Source organism: Mustela erminea, chromosome 8 (assembly GCF_009829155.1).
Source record: "Mustela erminea isolate mMusErm1 chromosome 8, mMusErm1.Pri, whole genome shotgun sequence".
In the NCBI taxonomy this organism is placed as follows: Eukaryota; Metazoa; Chordata; class Mammalia; order Carnivora; family Mustelidae; genus Mustela; species Mustela erminea.
Window position 1 is genome coordinate 100,615,465 of NC_045621.1, and position 13,667 is coordinate 100,629,131.

Sequence of the window (13,667 nt, forward strand, 5' to 3'; positions counted from 1 at the left end):
ATGCTGCGGTGAATGTGGGAATGCAGAGATCTCTTTGAGATGCTGATTTCATCTTCTTTGCATATATACTCAGAAGCAGGATCCTTGAATTATATGTTAGTTCTGTTTTCAATTTTTAAAGAAATCTCGATATAGTTTTCCATAATAGCTGCACAAATTTACATTCTCACCAACAGTGCAAGAGTCCCTTTTTTCCACATCCCCTCCAACACTTGCTATTTTTTTTAATAATAGCCGTTCTAACAAGTGTGTGTGTGTGTGTGTGTGTGCATGTGTGTGTGCTCTCTCTCTGTACCAAATAAATAAACACAGCTTTTAAAAAAGAGAATTATTTATTCAGGACTTTTACTTATTTTCTTAATATTTGGGGTTTTTTAAATTTTTGTTATTGAGTTGAGTTTCTTATATATCTTGGATATTAACCCTTTATCAGATATGTACTTTGCTAGTATTTTCTCCCATTGTCTAAGTGGCTTTTTCATTCTTCTGATTGCTTCCTTAGCTGTGAAGAAGCTTTTGTGGCTTGATACAATGCCACTTCTTTATTTTTGGTTTTATTGCTTGTGTTTTTGGTGCCATATCCAAAAACATCGTTGCCCAAACCCATGTCAAGCAGCATTTTCCCTCCATTTTTTTTCTAACAATTTTTCTCTTTCAGGTCTTACAGTTAAGTCCGAAGTCCATTTTGAGTGGTTTTTGTATAAGTGTGAGATAAGGTCCTGCCTGTGGATATCCAATTTTCCCAACACCAGCCCCTAGCTTTTTTAGTTTTCTCTGCTGATCCCATGGATCCCACAGCTACCGAGGGGCAGCTGCACTGTGCAGAAGAGGCACAGAGGCAATCACAGAGAAGAATATTTTGGGAACCTCAGGGAGAAATGGCTAGCTTAACTGGAAGCTTAATGGCTAGCTTAATGGAAGACTTCCTGAAGGAAGAATAAAAAATATTGTTAAGATGAGTCAAGAGAGGAAGGAGAGAAGCATCGTAGGAAAGGGAACAGCATGAACAAAGGAACAGCAGGCAAAGAACCACACCTAGAATGTGAAGGAACACCCTTGAAGTCTGGTGTTGCGGGGGTTCCAAATCAAGCCGGAAGCACAGTATGTAAGATTCAAGAGATTACGCATCTCTCCATACCCTTCACCTTCCTTCCTTTCTCTAATCTGTTCTCCCATGTACAGTTTCTCTGAATGATTTCATCCGTACTTGTTGATTCAACACCAATGTCTCTCATATTCCCAGATTTCTAGCACCATCTTCACTTCCAGTTTTCATGAGCCTGTTCATTTCTCCAGAACATTAACTCTCTCCGAGGGCAAAATGATTGCAGACACACAAAGCACGAGACCTTAACCCAGGCCCAGCCTCTCCTTCCCCATGTTGCATGGACCTGCCCTTTCTTTCTCACAAAGTAGGGATCAATATTCATAATGAAGAGTAGCAGAAAATAAATAATAAAACTTTAGGCAAGAGCAGAAGAATCCAAATCAAGATATCTGAATTCAGGCTTCTTGTTCAAAACAAAGTACCTGACCTTTCCTTCAAGCCTACGGGAATCTCATCGAGACCAACGATGCTTAAGATTCCCCAGTCAAATGAATTATGTGAACTTCTAAATCTTATTTTATTTAAATTCAACTGATTAATATATAGTGTATCATTACTTTCAGATGTGGAGTTCAGTTTTATCAGCTGCATTCAACACCCGGTGCTCATTACATGTGCCCTCCTTAATGCCCATCAACCAGTTACCCCATTCCCCACTCATCTCCCCTCCAGCAGCCCTCAGTTTGTTTCCTATAGTTAAGAGTCTCTTTTGAATTATTTGCATGTTTATGGGATGCAGAAACTGCCTTAGCCTGAGCCCTTGGAAAGAGATCAGTAGGCTAGCCTTCAGACAATGTCTCTGACCTGTTTCTTTCATGCACAAAGCTTTAGAGAGTCAGCAACACTATCTACCTTGCATGAGGTCCCTGGCTCCCAGAGGTCCAGGGCTTTATTTTACTTAGAACTCATTTCTACCTTCTCAGATCCTAAAGGAAATTTTCATCCAAAGCAGATTCCGTGTGAAGCCAATGACACCTGCCAATGAAAAAAAAAGTTAATTTTTCAACCATGTGTACCATTGATTTCTGAAGGAGGAAGTCATTGATCTATATGTGAGTGCAGTGCAGAGAAATTTATTAAAAAAGAAAAATATGGCTCAAGTGTGAAAATCAATGCAGTTGAGAGGAAAAATGGACTAAAGGAGACTTTGCAGATATTCTACAAAGAGGGAGAGAGAAATGACAATTGAATTTCAGTGAAATACAAATATGATGAGAAAATTAATTCACTTAGTTCAAGCAGTTTAATTTCTAAGAAGAATGTCTTGAGGGAAAATGTTCTGTAATTTTAATTCTAATCCTGAAGCAGATAAATATTATAACTTTTTTTAAGAAATGGACCTCAACTTTAAATAAATGAAGGAACTTATTTTTTAACGTATATGACATAAAACACTTTTATCCTCCAGTCCGACCTATTTCATACATATTGATTTGCTAGCTGCAAATAAGGGCTGGTTTCTTTTATTTTTTTTTTTCAGTTAGCAAAAGGATAATTAATGCCCCCCCCAAATAGTAATATAATGGCCTTTTCTTCCATTTTGAATTTTCCCAGAGTCTAGCAAGGAGCTTGACATATTTTCTCCTAAGTGTCAGGCATAGAGACATTACTAGACTTACTACATCTGTAGCAGAGGATACATCGAGGCCTCAAATTTTCTGTAACTTCCCTTAATACTGCAATGAGTGTATCAAGAAAGAAACATTTATGAAAATATCTTCCACATGCAAGAGTTTTAAACTCATAATTATGATTTAAGACAACCAAAGAAGTCTTGAGAGGTGGTGAAACTTGAGTTTGAGACCTGTGTCCACCTCGAAGATGTGGACTGGACTTTGTTGAAGTGAAAACTTCTGCTGAGCTCCTAATGTGACAGATGTGAAATATGAAAGTGCATTGTGAAACAGACCACCCAAGTGATATGACTCTGAAGTACCTCCAGACCCCTTGGGAGCATTACAAGATCAGGAAAAGAGTGGATTGGTGAGGTGGGGAAGAGTGGATTTGCCTGGAGTACACGCTGCTCTCAGTGCTGTAATCCCATTGGGCGAACTTTGGGAGGCAAAAGTTCTTCCTCTCAAACCCAGTGAGTGGATCCTCAAAAAGATTAATCAGCGAATTTTCTACATTAATAATTCTGCTCCGCAGTTGAGAGATGAAAGTGGAATTGACTCCCGCCCACCGAAAAAAAAGGTAGCAAGAGATCAGTTTAGGACCTAACTGGTGGGCCTGCCCTCACAGGAAGAAGTGGAGGGGACCCCAGCAGGAAGAAGTGGAGGCAAGGTTCCTGAGTTCCAGTCACTGCCAGAGTCTTGCAAATCTCCTGCTAAATTATCAACAATGTTCCAAGGCTTAAAAAAAATCTCCAGGAGAAATCATCAGCCACTGCGGTGGGAGGAGTATCAGAGACCCACATCCCAATTTGAGAAGCACCTAAATAAGGAAGAGTTAACTTCAACATTCTGCCAGGCACATGGAGTGTACAGCTAATAGGTAATGGGTAAGGGTTAGGATGTAGAGCTGTAACAAAAGAGAATTTGGCTGTCCTCCTCTGGATGTTCATTCCTACCTGCCTAAGGCTCTGTCAGGGGAGGGAAACGTTAATGGTTATAGGGGATGGGACATTCTAATTTGTAATCTGAAATTGTTTTATGATTTAAACCTGACCCCAGGGTTTCCTAGTCCCTGAGAGTCACCAAGAAATTCATGAGATTCTGAATATTCATCTAACAGGGCAGGAGAAACACTTGTTCCACTGAGCTATTTAAAAGACAGAGTGGATATAGAAAATCATTTTATATTATTTGTATCCCACTGGTAAAGCTTAAGATACAAGCTACATGAATTTTAGGTAAGCTATTCAGCCTCACTAAACCTCTGTTTCTTTACTAATATTAAGATAAATAAGATAATATATGAAAAGATGGAACATGATAAAAATTAATTCATCTACCATGAATTAATGAATTAATTTCTAATTAATTAATTCATTAATTAATGAATTAATTCTGACTATTGCTTTTAAGTCCATTCATAGCATTTCTACCTTCCTGCTCCCTTCTGTGTCTCCTTGCTTTCTGCTTTCATTTGCATCTTTCCTTCATTCCACTCTTTCGTACCTTTTAAATTTGAGGTAGAATTGCTATCAAAGAACATTGTGCTTTTGTTTGAGAAATGGAACAAGAAAACTTTTACGCTTGTATCAGGAAAAAGAAAATGCTCTCTAAAAGTACAGAAAGACAGGCACCTGTATGGCTCAATTGTCAGGCTCTTGATTTTGGCTCAGGCCATGATCTTGGGGTCCTAAGATTGAGTTTCACATTGGGCTTCATGCTCAGTGGGGAGGAGGGGGCTCTGCTTGAGGATTCTCTCTCTCTCCCTCTGCCCCTTCCCGATTCATGTGCTCTCTTTCTCTCTTTCTCAAATAAATAAATAAATCTTTTAAAAAAATAAAAGTGGAAAAATAACTATCATGGGTATACAAACAACTTATGGCAGATGAAAGAATTCAAAGAATAAAAGAATATATGATCCATTCTGGAAGGATCCATTATTCACACCTAGAAAGCAACAATGGAAGTTTCTAATGAAGACCCCAAATTGTTAGGGGAAAAAAAGAACTATGTTCGTAAGATCATAATTAATAATGCAGTGAGCAAAGAATCTTAAGTAACTTTTGATCAAATATCATATCAACAGGTAATTGGCAGTTATCAGATACTTACCAGATACAAAATTCAATATAATTTTAGTGTCTATTCATGACATCACCTTATTTATATATTAGTGTTAGAAGAATCACTTAAAAAGTTTTAGTTAACAGAAAACAGTAGATTCAATAATGCAACAATAAAACATTCTTATCAAACTCAGCAGTAAGAGAAAGATGGCCATTATTTTCATAGGCATTCAGTACTGATATAGAAACTAGCCACTGAAGTAAATCATGAAAAAGAAACAATAGACATATGTTTTTGAAAAAGACAAAAAGAGTTTACTCTTAGAAGTAAACAATCCAAGATTGTCATCTTACGAATGATGAGAATTAAAAACCCATCTCTGCCATCTAAGATAAATATTCAAAAGTTGATAATTTTCATATATTCATATTTCATATTTCATATATTTGAAATTCACATTTCATATATTTCATATATTCATACAGCAATAACTAATTAAAAGATGCAATAAACAATTCCCAAGATGACATTTTTTTTTTTTTATTTTTTATAAACATATATTTTTATCCCCAGGGGGACAGGTCTGTGAATCACCAGGTTTACACACTTCACAGCACTCACCAAAGCACATACCCTCCCCAATGTCCATAATCCCACCCCCTTCTCCTAAACCCCCTCCCCCCAGCAACCCTCAGTTTGTTTTGTGAGATTAAGAGTCACTTATGGTTTGTCTCCCTCCCAATCCCATCTTGTTTCATTGATTCTTCTCCTACCCACTTAAGCCCCCATGTTGCATCACCACTTCCTCATATCAGGGAGATCATATGATAGTTGTCATTCTCTGCTTGACTTATTTCGCTAAGCATGATACGCTCTAGTTCCATCCATGTTGTCGCAAATGGCAAGATTTCATTTCTTTTGATGGCTGCATAGTATTCCATTGTGTATATATACCACATCCTCTTGATCCATTCATCTGTTGATGGACATCTAGGTTCTTTCCATAGTTTGGCTATTGTGGACATTGCTGCTATAAACATTCGGGTGCACGTGCCCCTTTGCATCACTACGTTTGTATCTTTAGGGTAAATACCCAATAGTGCAATTGCTGGGTCATAGGGCAGTTCTATTTTCTACATTTTGAGGAACCTCCATGCTGTTTTCCAGAGTGGCTGCACCAGCTTGCATTCCCACCAACAGTGTAGGAGGGTTCCCCTTTCTCCGCATCCTCGCCAGCATCTGTCATTTCCTGACTTGTTGATTTTAGCCATTCTGACTGGTGTGAGGTGATATCTCATTGTGGTTTTGATTTGTATTTCCCTGATGCCGAGTGATATGGAGCACTTTATCATGTGTCTGTTGGCCATCTGGATGTCTTCTTTGCAGAAATGTCTGTTCATGTCCTCTGCCCATTTCTTGATTGGATTATTTGTTCTTTGGGTGTTGAGTTTGCTAAGTTCTTTATAGATTCTGGACACTAGTCCTTTATCTGATATGTCGTTTGCAAATATCTTCTCCCATTCTGTCAGTTGTCTTTTGATTTTGTTAACGGTTTCCTTTGCTGTGCAAAAGCTTTTGATCTTGATGAAATCCCAATAGTTCATTTTTGCCCTTGCTTCCCTTGCCTTTGGCGTTGTTCCTAGGAAGATATTGCTGCGGCAGAGGTCAAAGAGGTTGCTGCCTGTGTTCTCCTCAAGGATTTTGATGGATTCTTTTCGCACATTGAGGTCCTTCATCCATTTTGAGTCTATTTTTGTGTGTGGTGTAAGGAAATGGTCCAATTTCATTTTTCTGCATGTGGCTGTCCAATTTTCCCAGCACCATTTATTGAAGAGGCTGTCTTTTTTCCATTGGACATTCTTTCCTGCTTTGTCGAAGATTAGTTGACTGTAGAGTTGAGGGTCTATTTCTGGGCTCTCTATTCTGTTCCATTGATCTATGTGTCTGTTTTTGTGCCAGTACCATGCTGTCTTGATGATGACAGCTTTGTAATAGAGCTTAAAGTCCGGAATTGTGAAGCCACCAACGTTGGCTTTCTTTTTCAATATCCCTTTGGCTATTCGAGGTCTTTTCTGGTTCCATATAAATTTTAGAATTATTTGTTCCATTTCTTTGAAAAAGATGGATGGTACTTTGATAGGAATTGCATTAAATGTGTAGATTGCTTTAGGTAGCATAGACATTTTCACAATATTTATTCTTCCAATCCAGGAGCATGGAACATTTTTCCATTTCTTTGTGTCTTCCTCAATTTCTTTCATGAGTACTTTATAGTTTTCTGAGTATAGATTCTGTGTCTCTTTGGTTAGGTTTATTCCTAGGTATCCCAAAACCAGACAAGGATCCCACCAAAAAAGAGAGCTATAGACCAATATCCTTGATGAACACAGATGCGAAAATACTCAACAAAATACTAGCCAATAGGATTCAACAGTACATTAAAAAGATTATTCACCACGACCAAGTGGGATTTATTCCAGGGCTGCAAGGTTGGTTCAACATCCACAAATCAGTCAATGTGATACAACACATCAATAAAAGAAAGAACAAGAACCATATGGTACTCTCAATAGATGCTGAAAAAGCATTTGACAAAGTACAGCATCCCTTCCTGATCAAAACTCTTCAAAGTGTAGGGATAGAGGGCACATACCTCAATATCATCAAAGCCATCTATGAAAAACCCACCGCAAATATCGTTCTCAATGGAGAAAAACTGAAAGCTTTTCCGCTAAGGTCAGGAACACGGCAGGGATGTCCATTATCACCACTGCTATTCAACATAGTACTAGAGGTCCTAGCCTCAGCAATCAGACAACAAAAGGAAATTAAAGGCATCCAAATCGGCAAAGAAGAAGTCAAATTATCACTCTTCGCAGATGATATGATACTATATGTGGAAAACCCAAAAGACTCCACTCCAAAACTGCTAGAACTTGTACAGGAATTCAGTAAAGTGTCAGGATATAAAATCAATGCACAAAAATCAGTTGCATTTCTCTACACCAACAGCAAGACAGAAGAAAGAGAAATTAAGGAGTCAATCCCATTTACAATTGCATCCAAAACCATAAGATACCTAGGAATAAACCTAACCAAGATGCCATTTAAATTGAAATACCTTAACTTTAAGCCACTTCATGAGGTGATGGTGAAGGGGCAAATATTAATTACACATACCTAACAAAGAGCCAAATAAGAAAACTTGAATAAATGAAAAGTCATACGATTTTTCTTGAGCAGAAGAACAAGGATGTAATTATCACCAATCTTTAGAAGCTCACCTACACTTTTAAACTAATCTCGGTTAAATATTACCCCCCAAATCCCCCAAACTCTCATGTTTATGTGAAAGATTAAAAGATTAAACCAGTTGAACAGCTAAAATTGTGTTTTTAAAGCAAGGTTGATAGGACGGAGCGTGAGGATCCACTAGCAACTATAAGTAACATTAAAACATGCTATAAAAGGCCGCCTGGGTGGCTCAGTGGGCTAAAGCCTCTGACTTTGGCTTGGGTCATGATCCCAGGGTCCTGGGATTGAGCCCTGCAGGGTCCTGGGATCCAGCCCTGAATCTCTGCTGAGCAGAGAGCCTGCTTCCTCCCTTCTCTTTCTGCCTGCCTCTCTGCCTGCCTCTCTGCCTACTTGTGATCTCTGTCCATCAAATAAATAAGTAAAAATCTTTAAAAAAAAAAAAACATGCTATAAAGCTGTAATACATTTAAGCATGGTAAAATGACACAGAATGAAGAAACAGGCCTATGAACTAAAATAGTTAGCTTAAAGAGAAAAAAACAAGTATATGTCAAATGAATTGGAGGATTTTAAATAAAGCATTATAATAAAGTAACAGGGAAGGGGAAGATTATTTAATAAGTGATACTGTCAATTATTTTTTAAAAGTAATAAATTTTCACCTTCACATATTATTCTAAAACAAATTCCAGAGTAATTATGGTCTTAAAATAATGGAAGAAGTCACCAGGGTGAAATCCAACAGATTTGATTGCAAAATATTTAGTAAATCTGTGCTTCCAAGGTATTATAAGCATATTTAGAAGATAATCACCAAACTGGAAAATTATATTTGCAAAAACTTTTTGCCAAATGGAAGGTTAATAGCTATACTTTCTAAAGAGCTAACAAAATTAAAATTAAATAGAGACCTTAATTTCCCAGTAGTTGAATGTTAATTCACAAAAGAGAATAGACAAATAACTAATAATCACACAAAAGACTTTCAACTTAATAATCAAAGAAATTCAAGTTAAAACAATGGGACATCATCTCCACCTTTAAAAATTTGCAATTATATTTCTGTAAGGTTGATGAAATATAAATCAGCACTGGTCTGCATGTTTTCCATTCATTTATCATCTTATTTATCCATTAAGCAGTATCTGTTCACTGCTTACTATAATTAAGGCTCATGGCATTGGACTTAAAACTGCATCTTTCAACTCCAGACTTTCTCTTGCTCTTGGCTTTCACTAGGCCCACCATCTTCTTCTGGGTGAATTCCAGTTTAGTTTCATCTGTACTCCTTTGAAACATGATAGCTTTCTATCACACACACACACACACACACACACACAGAAACACATATACAATGTCTCAACATCAGTGGAGAGGCAAAGGGATTATGTTAGTTGGTCCTGTTGTTGTAACAAACTACCATATACTTAGTAGGTTAAAACAACACAAATTTCATATCTTACAGTTCTGGAGGTCCAAAGTCAGAAATGGGTCTCACTGGGCTAAAATCAAGGGGTTGGCAGGGCTTGATTCCTTTCTGGAGACTCTAGGTAAGGATTCCTTTTCTTGCCTTTTCCAGCTTCTAAAGGTTACCCACATTCCTTGTGGTTCAAGGTCCGCTTCATATTCAAAGCCAGTGATAACCAGGTGAGTTTTTCACATGATACCCTCTGCCTGATGCTGATTCTTCTGCTTTCTTTCCCCCCACTTAAGGGACACCTGTGATTATATTGGGACCACCAAGTTTGCCCAAGGTAATCTCTTTAGTTTAACATCAGTTGATTAACAATGTTAGTTCTATCTGCAACCATAATTCCTCCTGCCTATGTAATATAGTCACAGACTCCAGAGATTAGAACATAGACATCTTCTGGCACTATTATTTTGCCTACCATAGTAATATACTGGGGGAAGCAGGGAAAGTTATATATGACTATATCTAGTCATATAGTTCTGCTTTTGGATTTTTACTCTTTTCATTTAATGTTCTATATTGGTGACATTGTGCAAAATTCATAACTTCTCTTAGATTCTTAGGCTTCCTGTATACAATTAGAAAAATAACCAAACAAGCTATTATAAAGATTAAAGATATGTGTAACACACAGCAAACATTTAGTACATGAGGACGATTACAATTATCTAAAAACTCATCAATATTTTAGTTTCAACACCAGTTGCATTTCCATAGGACCCATTTATATGCATCTAATGAAGCAAATGTTTGTTTCCATGGCATCCATCTGATCATATATCACACAATCTAACACCAATGGCATTGTATTAATGCTCTTCAAATTAATTTCAAAAATGCAGATGCCATTTTTATTATAAACTTTAAATATATAATCAACATGTTATTTTAAAAACACCCAAAGCATTTTGGTGTGCAGGTGATTTAAATGTAAAAGAATAAATCATGTGAAACGAAAGATTATTAAAGCAATTAGCTTAAGTTAAAGAAGGATTTAAGGAGGTGATTACGAGAGATGAACAAATACTGTGCTAATTATAGACCTGTAACTAGCTAAAGGAGAATAAAGAGTGATACTTTTAGAGTTATTGGTCGTCACAGAACACCTGATAATAATTTCTTATCAATTTGTACAACTTGCTCATTGTTGCTCCCCCTACTCATTTTAGTTAAGAGAAAAATGTATTTGGGGAATACGAATTAATGCTTTACTAGTATACAGCTTCTAGCATTATAGCTAGGCCTTGTGATAAAAAGAAAATAACACTGAAAGTAATTACAAACTGTATCAGTGATGTAGAAAAGAGAATTTGGGGAGAAGAACCACAGATCTAGTGATATGTAAAGCATAACACATCCATAATTGTTTTTAATATCATTTAAGCAGAGAACCAATGACTATGCCTTGAAATGTCTCTTTCTCAACTCAAGTCCACCTGTCAAAATCCTGTCTGTTTTTTTTTTTTTTTTTGTCAACTCACACAGTAGAATTTTTTTCTTATTCTACTTTTTTTTATAGCATTTGTTGAACTATATTACAGCACAGTATTACTTAGAGTCACCTTCGATTAGCTGTCACAGTCCTCACCTCTGGGGTCCTGTCGGGATCACCTGGGATTTTACATATACCCCCACCATGCCCAAGGCAGCTAGGGCTATTCCTTGAACACACTGGCACCCAGGAAATTCTAGCTGAATCAAAGTAGATCACTGAATCACATAGAAATGAAAGAGCTGGAATAATAGAGCTATAAGACATAGATAAATAAAAACAGAAGATAACTCAAAAGGCTTGACATTTCATTTTATTTGTTTTTGAAACTTGGCTTTATGAAATGTGTTAGCGCTGTAAATCCCCTAATCCTTGAGCGGCCACCTACACTACAGGTGCTCGTGAAGCATATTGGAGAACTCTCCAGGTCCACCAACAGTATCACTTCATCAGGTCTTTGGCCCCCGGGACCTTGGTGGTCTCCTACGCTGGAGAGCTAAGTGGGGACATTTGTGGTCTCTCTGTAAGGACCTCTCTGGTCCCTCTAGTTGCAACCTGGAGCATCTTGATGAATTTGCTAAGCTTTCATGATTTTCCTCCCAGGGAAACAGCTTTTCATCTGGCCAAACAGAGATTACACACTCGAATTCTTAAAGCTTTCTGGGATCATCTGTGCAAAAATGTGCTTTGCAGAGTCAGCATTAAAAAAAAGAAGAAGAAGAAAGAAAAAGAAAAAGAAAAAAGAAAAGAAAAGAAAGAAAGACGAAGAAGAAGAATCAGGAAGCATCTAAGCAAAGCATTTATTCCCAAACAGATACAGGCTTTATCATTTCCCTGCTGTTACTCTTACTTTGATAGGATCTCTCTGGTTTCTGGATTCATGTAACTGGGAAAAAAGTCATCTTCAACTACCCACCTTGGATGTGTTATGTTCCTCATGGTGTCTTTCAAACTGATGGTCCCTTTCAGAGGCAGTGTGTGATGGCAGTGTGTGTAGCTAGGTCTGTTTCATCAGTGTCAGCTGTTTGAGGAGGAAAGGAAAGAAGAGGTCTTCAAATTAGGCCGTCAAGGGGCAACTTGGTGGCTCAGTTTATTAAGTGTCTGCTTTTGGCTCAAGTCACGAACCCAGGTTCCTGGAATTGAGTACCATGTCCAGCCTCATGTTGGGCTCTCTGCTCAGAGGTGAGTCGGCTTGCTTCCCTCTCTCCTTCTGCCTGCTACTCTGCCTGCTTCTCTCTCTCTCTCTTTCTTTCTGTAAAATAAATAATAATTTAAAACATCTTAAAAAGAAAAAAACCCAAGAACAAATTAGGCAGTCAAGAGAAAGAAAAGTTAAAACACCTACATATGAAAGACAGCCTTAGGTTTTGCTCACATCAGGGAAAATCTCTACCTGGTGTCATTACCTTCTCTTCCCCTGGGCTGGGGGAGAGGTTCTCCTTCTAGACTCTAAAAGTTACTATCTATATCCAGTAGAATTCAGCTAAATCTTTCAAACCTCATAATACCTCTGAAGGACTCAATCCAGAAATTCTTTAAAGTTCATCATTTGAATCATTCTTGACTCATCCACACTCTTCCCTGCCCAAGCTGGGCAAGAACTTAATATGTCTTCTTTAGTAAGAGGATGAGAAGAAATAAATAATAAATATTTCAAATAAAAAAATTTTCTTTCAAATATAGATATGCATGAGTGAATAATAATGGTATTTATTATAGATCCATTTTATTAAGTGCCTAAACCATCGCCTTTTGATACCAGAGACTGGGGGAGTTCTCAGGCACTGAGGTCTCAACCACCAGGCAATGCAAGTTTCTTGACCCTGCTGGAGAAAGAACTCAAGGAATCAGAGGCAAGTGTAGCAGAAGAAACTTCATTGCAAAGGGAAACTACACACCTCAGAAGAAGTGTGTGTGCCCTCAGAGGATCTGAATCAAGCTAGTGCTCCGACGACGAGTCCAGTCGTGCAGGATAGACGTGGGATTCTGCTTTTTTTTTTTTAAATTGATTTATTTTCAGAAAAACAGTATTCATTATTTTTTTCACCACACCCAGTGCTCCATGCAATCCGTGCCCTCTATAATACCCACCACCTGGTTCCCCAACCTCCCACCCCCTGCCACTTCAAATCTCTCAGATTGTTTCTCAGAGTCCATAGTCTCTCATGATTCACCTCCCCTTCCAATTTACCTCAACTCCCTTCTCCTCTCTAACACCCCTTGTCCTCCATGATATTTGTTATGCTCCACAAATAAGTGAAACCATATGATAACTGACTCTCTCTGCTTGACTTATTTCACTCAGCATAATCTCTTCCAGTCCCGTCCATGTTGCTACAAAAGTTGGGTATTTGTCCTTTCTGATGGAGGCATAATACTCCATAGTGTATATGGACCACATCTTCCTTATCCATTCGTCCGTTGAAGGGCATCTTGGTTTCTTCCACAGTTTGGCGACTGTGGCCATTGCTGCTATAAACATTGGGGTACAGGTGGCCCTTCTTTTCACGACATCTGTATCTTTGGGGTAAATACCCAGGAGTGCAATGGCAGGGTCATAGGGAAATTATATTCATAATTTCTTGAGGAATCTCCACACTGCTCTCCAAAGAGGCTGCACCAACTTGCCATTCCCACCAACAGTGGAAGAGGGTTCCC

At 38.0% G+C, this 13,667-nt stretch overlaps 1 long non-coding RNA gene across 1 annotated transcript in view; it reads right to left on the reverse strand.

Moving 5' to 3' along the window:
• Window positions 1-2,006: 2,006 nt before the first annotated feature.
• The window catches only part of LOC116596789, a 40,636-nt gene continuing 28,975 nt past the window's right edge, over window positions 2,007-13,667 (reverse strand). The window contains exons 2-3 of the long non-coding RNA XR_004288315.1: window positions 11,926-12,030; window positions 2,007-2,083 (exon numbers count right to left, since the gene is read on the reverse strand). This is a non-coding gene — a long non-coding RNA (uncharacterized LOC116596789). The remainder of the gene's footprint in view (window positions 2,084-11,925; window positions 12,031-13,667) is intronic.